At 41.7% G+C, this 6929-nt stretch overlaps 1 long non-coding RNA gene across 1 annotated transcript in view; it reads left to right on the forward strand.

The window, feature by feature from the left end:
* LOC109519388 (uncharacterized) overlaps positions 1 to 6929 on the forward strand; it is a 23851-nt gene that overhangs the window by 11417 nt on the left and 5505 nt on the right. Inside the window, exon 3 of the long non-coding RNA XR_002168946.1 lies at positions 5475 to 5599. This is a non-coding gene — a long non-coding RNA (uncharacterized LOC109519388). The remainder of the gene's footprint in view (positions 1 to 5474; positions 5600 to 6929) is intronic.

Here is a 6929-nt window from a genome sequence, read left to right on the forward strand (position 1 = left end):
TGTGTGTGTGTGTGTGTGTGTGTGTGTGTGTGTGTGTGTGTGTGTGTGTGTGTGGGGTGGGGGGGGGGGCATCAGTGAAAGTCAAAGTGAGTCGTGTTTTTTCCTGGTATGGAGCCTTCCCTAAGTGGTTGGTGGCCCATCAATTCGTTTCATGTTAAGTTTCTGTCGAGCTCTTTTTCCCAATGACCATTCTTTCAAATCATTGTTCTAAAAATCCCAAACTCCAGAGAGGAGCTTTTGAAGAGGAGCTTTTTGATATCTGAGATGAAGGCAACAAACCCCCCTGCAGCACACGAGGCGAGCGTAACCTTATTTCACGCCGCCTCTCAAATAGTGTCGAGAATTTGTGAGGCAGTTAGTGGCTGTCATTAATAACGACCCTGGCTGGCTTGACAGCTGTTGATTGGAATGAAGAGCAGTGCTATCAGCAGACAGCTACAAATTTCCTTGACAGCCACGTCTCCATTACTGGGCGTCAGATGCCAGGACGGCAGTAATCAGAGAAGAGAGAAAACACGCTTTCGCACCACAGACACCTTCCGGTTGCCTTTACTGGAAGGAAGCATGAACACAACAACAAGCACATAAACACATGCGGTCTATGCAACAGATATAATTTTCCCTCAAACTGAACATCTGTTGGCTTCTTGTTTTCTGAAGGCTGTTATTAAAGAGGCAGCCCAAGCTAGTTTTGACCTCTTTTGACCCTGGGTGTATTAGAAAATCCCCCCCCCCCCACTCTTCCGCCTTTTCTTTGATGTGCACACACTCGCGGCAGACGACGAGGCACTCTAAACCCGGCCATGCCAGTGGATCGTCAGAAAAGAAGTTGCATTTTCAGGGAGTAGGCATCGGGAACTGGCTCACTGCATGTCACAACTGTGCTGGATAAACCGAAAATGCAGATGAAGTCAAACCTTGCAGCCTTAAATGTGACAACGGTGATATTATCTAAAATAACCGACGAGTTTGTTTTTAGCAAATGGATGTCATTTTGGTGGTTATGTTTTGAAACCCCAAGGTTCAAGATAGGAAAAGGTTGTGGCCTTAAATGGTTCACCATTGAACCGAAACACAAGGCACAATATTTCTGTCCAATATGGGAAGAAAACCACAACGTCTAACCATCTACTGTGTTATTAGCTCGAATGTCCCAGTCAGGGGAGGCTGTTTACTCTCCAGTGCCCACAAATCACATCTCTATTACACACAGGAATGTTGCTTCGCAGCACACGCCGTAATTACAATTACCCTAAAATGTATTTGGTCAAACTAATTATAAGTACATAAGTGTCATTTTTAGAAGCTGGAAAGTGGCACTGGATCGAGTGCTGTGACATTGTGACTTTATTTTCCTGCATGATGCCAAAGAGTAAGGAGCCAAATAAAGAAATGTCTTCCTGGAAGTATAAAAGTACACACACACGCTGATTACATTTAAATGAGTTGCTGTAGTGTAATGTAGTGATTTAACAAAAATAAAGATGGGTCATTCTCACAGAGCAGCTGAACATAAATAGCAGGAATGAGCATGTTGTACATTCTTGCAGAATATGCTGATCCTGAAACTATTTTTTTCAGTGAGTAGTGCACACGATGTTGCATCATTGTTTGGCATCAAAATAAATGATCTAAAATAGAACAAATGAAGTACTACTGCACGCAACTACCTATTCTGAGGACTATCTTATCCTCCCAATCTGGACTCAAACATTGTGCCGCTTTTGCTTGGACTTGCAAGCAAAAATTTGAGATACAAGCTTTATAAGGGCAGTGAATTCAATTCACTTGACAACAAGCAGCAGTTTGACAGTAAAGAATTCTTAAAACAAGAAACTTCCACTCCCCCTTGAAGTTTACAATCAAACTCCACCCAAAAAAAAAAAAGAATGATGTCGTGTATTTAAAACAACCACATAACCATTAACGCCTGCTAGCTTCATGCTAACGCATAAACGGGCAAATGAATTGCATGCATGTGGCAATGCTATAATAAGCAACAAAGATTTGAACATAAATATTACAATTTAACAATACTCACAGACATATATTCTTTGTCGTTTGGGAATAAACGACTAGTATTACTGCAGTTTACTGAGTCACTTCCAGTAGATGTGAAACTCTTCTTTGTTTGTGTCTGTACTACACTCTACTGATGGCCAAGTCCCACACACCAAAAGAAGCTGCCATGAAATCTTTACATTCTATTGAAATACTTATTTTGACAAAGTCAATGATTAAAGAGTGATATTTTCATTATTAAAAAGCACATTAATAAACTTTTGGATGTTTTTTGCGGGGGTAAGAACGCATTAATGGCATTTCCATTCATTTCAATGGGCAAAGAGAATGGGGAATGATTTGAAAGAGAACGCAATGCTATTTACAAGATTAAAGTGGGGGGAAAAAATCCACTGCCAGCTAAGAATCACACCAAGGGGAGTTGTTACTGCGCGAATGCAGTGTCGTCTTTTTTTCTTTTTCCTTTTTTATTACTCTAGGGCAGCATAAAGAGCCTGAAAGTCATCAAACACTGTTCATGCTGTCCCATTAGTGCCATGCTAAAATGGTGGATGGTAGTCATGCATGCCAGTTAGTATCTGTTCATAAATGATGTCACAATATACTGTGGCAAAATATCATAAAAGTGGGAAGCTCACATTTTTCGAGTGCCTCACGACACACACACAGCTCGCGTAGCGGTCTTGATGTTGTGGGAGAAATATCTTGTCATGAATAAAATACAGTAAAACTAAATATTCAGCCTCAACTTGGATACCAAGTGGTAAACGTCCATGGGCGCTCTTACTCCAAAAACGTTTGTATATTTTTCTTCTTGTGAAAGCCAGTCCTGCTTTTCCAAAAAGTCAAAGAAAAAGCAAAACCCCAATGACAGATCAAATTCTTTGCATGTGCGATACCGTGCAGGAACCCAGAAGATAATTTCAATAGCCTACTTCTTTTTTTTATTTTTGCACTGTACTGCACTAAAGTCAGTCATTCAACGTTCAATGTTCCACGGTGCCTCGTACCCCATTTGAATATTTAGTACCAAGTTTTACTGATGGCTGGTCTATTTCGGAGATTCATCCTCTCATCTCCTACCAACTGAGTAAACAAACAAGCCCACAATGCACATCAATCCCCTGCAAGTACTTAAGAGTTGACATGGACACACATGCATAAAGACTGCAGAGCCGCCACAGGAGGTGGCAGACAATCAAGAATGGGAGGCTTCATTTTATAGCTGCCGCTTCCTTGTCAGCTTTACTCCTGGCAGCAATAAAACACTCCATAATAAAAGCTACAATCCCGGGGAAGCAGCAGGACTGCAGCTATAGATAATCTACTCGGCTCACACGCCTCGCATTGCGTTTGCATTTCCTGTCCAGAAATTCATCATGCGGGTTTACTTCAGGTTTTTCTGGTTTGAAGCATAATGAAAAGCGGCGAGACAAAGCTTATCTGCTGGATCCACATGGGCGAAGCTGTATTGTGACCTTCGCTACCTGTGGGAGAACAAGCTGCTTAATTAGCAGCTTGCACGTTGTCCAAACATGATGTCTGGAGAGACGACTTAATTGAACCTCCAGGTAAAAACTAATAAGGGAATATCTGTTGTTAACATAAACGGGAATAACTGAGTCACATTACCGATATTACTACAATTCTACAATACAAAACGTACGATAGAAGTTATTTAAAATATTATTATTTGTAGAAAAAAAGCCACTGCTATTTATGTCTGAAATGGTGAAATTCCAGCGAAATTCTTGACCAAGTTTGTCCCATTTGGAGCTACTCTCTCAACTTCTCAGATTTGAAAGAGCGATTTTTTTTTTCTCTCTTTGACCTGCTTTGAAAATAGTCTGGGCTGACATTCGTAAATATTTATTCTTGTAAATCTTCAGTGAGTCTGACGTTAAACGGAGCGGCGCCCAAATTAAGAAGCGATCTGAAGCTTGCGCTGTCGCTGGACTTCAGAAATTGTTTATGGTTTTTGTTTGAGTGTTTCTGTAACGTGTCCCCAAAGTCTGTCACCATAATAAAAATGACAAAACAGGAGAGTTTGACACAGCAATATTGTTCCCAAATAAGCTAACAGCTAGCCAAGCTTTTTCTATTTCTATACAACTGTGACTTGAACAACTACTACTCCCAGCCTCGGCTTCCAAAATGCAAGCTGCACCACCTGTCAGTTGACTACAGGTGTCCTCGGAAGGGGAGCTCACATCTCTGCTAATCCCATTCAAACCCTCAGCTGTTCTTGCCCCCGCCACCCCAAGCCCCTCCTCCTTTAGCCTCATACGGCTGCTCGCACCAGGCTGATCACACCAATCAAGCTTTGATTTAGAGTATTTACACCATCCTCTTGCCCCCACCGTGGCTTTCAGGGAATGCGAGGAATGGCCCGTCCCTCCCCGCAGGAAGCAACCTAGCCAAACCAATCAGCGCCGTTGGATGGAGGACCAGGCCACAGTGCACTTCTTCCCCCTTGGCAGGCTTCCCTGTGGTGGCTCTGATCACGGCACAGTGTTAACAACACGTGACCTGGCCTCACAGCCCGCGGTAATTGAGGTTACATCCCAGGCAATACCTTGATGAATAATTAAAAGGGCAGAAACAGAACTCAAGAGTGACTTAGCCAGTGCCTTGGGGTCTAATAACGTGCCTGGACTGTATTAGGTAATCTATCCACTGGTGCCATTGAGTGTCACCCCAACACGTACACAAAAAGCTAGTACCTGATTAGCAAATGTGGTGTCATTAAAAAATAGTTTCCTCAAATTATGCATATACAGCCCATACAGCACTCTCCCCACCATTTCTCGATGAAATGGCATTTTTATAACACACTTCAAAATTATACAAAGACATTTGAAAACATTAAACATATTGACAGTGAGCGATAAATAAATATGACGAAAATATTGTACAAACAGTATAACATTGTCCATATCCCTCGATGTCTTGCTTCTTCCAAACTAACTCATAACTTGCCTTCTCACAATATACATCAATAAAATGAATCAAAAGCCGCTGTAGGCGTAAAACGCAGGATGGGAAATGACTGAGACATTTCATCATCTCTTTCAAATCTACCGAACAAAAAATGAGGCTGACCTTGAACTACTTCCTTTTTTCACTCTTCTTCTTTCAAATTTACAGTGTTAAAAACAATAGTGTCCCACCATCTAGTGGCATACATTATAATTACACCCAACATAAACACCACCTGTTAGCTTTGGCCTGTGATTATTTGTTTATCCTTGGATGCTGTGTTTTTTTTTTTTAAACTAAAGTTAGAGGTACACAATGGGGCCTTACTTTTTTCACAGATCATTTTCTTATCATGACGGTTAAAAAAATGTTTTCTTTTTTGACACTGCAAACTTGCCTTTTAATTCAGCAGCATATCACTGGCTGGTGATTGTACTTACACTAGACCAAACTGATATTTGCATGGTCTGCAGGTGGGAAAAAACATGGCCTTATCCGCTGACAGGTCCTTGTGCGTCACGTCTCCAGCAGTGAGCAGAGGGGAGCTCCCAGTGCAGCATAATTAAGACCTCTGTGGAAGTGACAGGGTCACTCGGAGGTATGTAGCACAGCAAAGCTTCTCTTCTCAGCTGCTTCCTCTGTGAGCTGTCACGCCTCACGTGTATTTATAGCATCCTAGCAAGCACTCTACTCTCCCCTGTACCTCGCAGACAGATGTCACCTTCAAGCCACCATATCTGGGACAAAACACAATGCTGTCAGCATTTGAACAAGACACGTGCACGCACACGCGCGCACACACACACACAAACACAGACATACAATAAACAAAAAAAATTGGATTCTGAGCACATCATCAACTCTTCATTCACTTTGACTTGTACTCGGTGGGCAGGACTCGAGCATTTCCATTAGACCACATGTGGATAGAGTACAAGGTAACATGGTGTAAAGCAGGGATGGGCAACTTAAATGGTGGAGGGGGTCACAAGTTTTCATGCTGGGGGGGGCTACATACACCATACGTTTCTCAACCAGATGCATGACAATAATGCCATTTCAAATATGGACAAAATACATGTATTTTTGTTTTTTATTGAACCAATGTATATCACAGTATCTTAATGTATTTCATGCACAATGCATGTCTAAACAATCCAGCCTTCAACAACAAAAAGTTTGAAATATCCAAAAATGACCACATACTGCGATTTGCCCCCTCACCCGAGTGCATGAAAAATAGTAGTCAAGGACGGCAACCAAACTACTAAACAGTGAACTCATGGTAAGTGTAAGGGTTGGATTCCAGGCCCCGGCCTTCCTGTGTGAAATTTCTCCCCGTCCTTGCGTGGGTTTTCTCTGGGTTTCCTCCCACATGCCAAAAACATTCACCATCCCTGAATTCAACATTCAAAATTGTCCCTAGGTGTGACTGTGAGCGCAAGTGGCTGTTTGTCTATGTGTGACCTGCAACTGGCTATCACCCAGTTCAGGGTGTACCCCTCCCACTGCCCGAAGATAGCTGGAATAGCCTTCAGCATGCCTGCCACCCTCGTGAGGATAAGCGCATTCGAAAATGGATGGATGGCTGGGTTCTGACGTCACTTTGTCTCATAACCTAAAATCTCACTTACTAGTTTTTTTGATTGTTCATTATGAAGTGCAATGTGATATTTTGTCTTCCGTATTCATAATTGTTCCTTAAACAAGCAAAATTGTTATTTTTGAATGTTATTGATTACTCCGATTTTCAGTAGGATATCCAAATGCCAAAATATTTTATAGCTGCAGTCCTAAAAACTACACAGTGAGCTAGTGGGCCATTGAAATTCAGTGGTAAAAACATTTATATATAAATCATTGGGGGGGGGGGGGGGTTTTTTTTTTTTTTTTTTTTTTTTTTTAAAAAAAAAACCCCAAAAAAATTA

Source organism: Hippocampus comes, unplaced genomic scaffold (genome assembly GCF_001891065.2).
Source record: "Hippocampus comes isolate QL1 unplaced genomic scaffold, H_comes_QL1_v1.1 scaffold142, whole genome shotgun sequence".
Classification (NCBI taxonomy): Eukaryota; Metazoa; Chordata; class Actinopteri; order Syngnathiformes; family Syngnathidae; genus Hippocampus; species Hippocampus comes.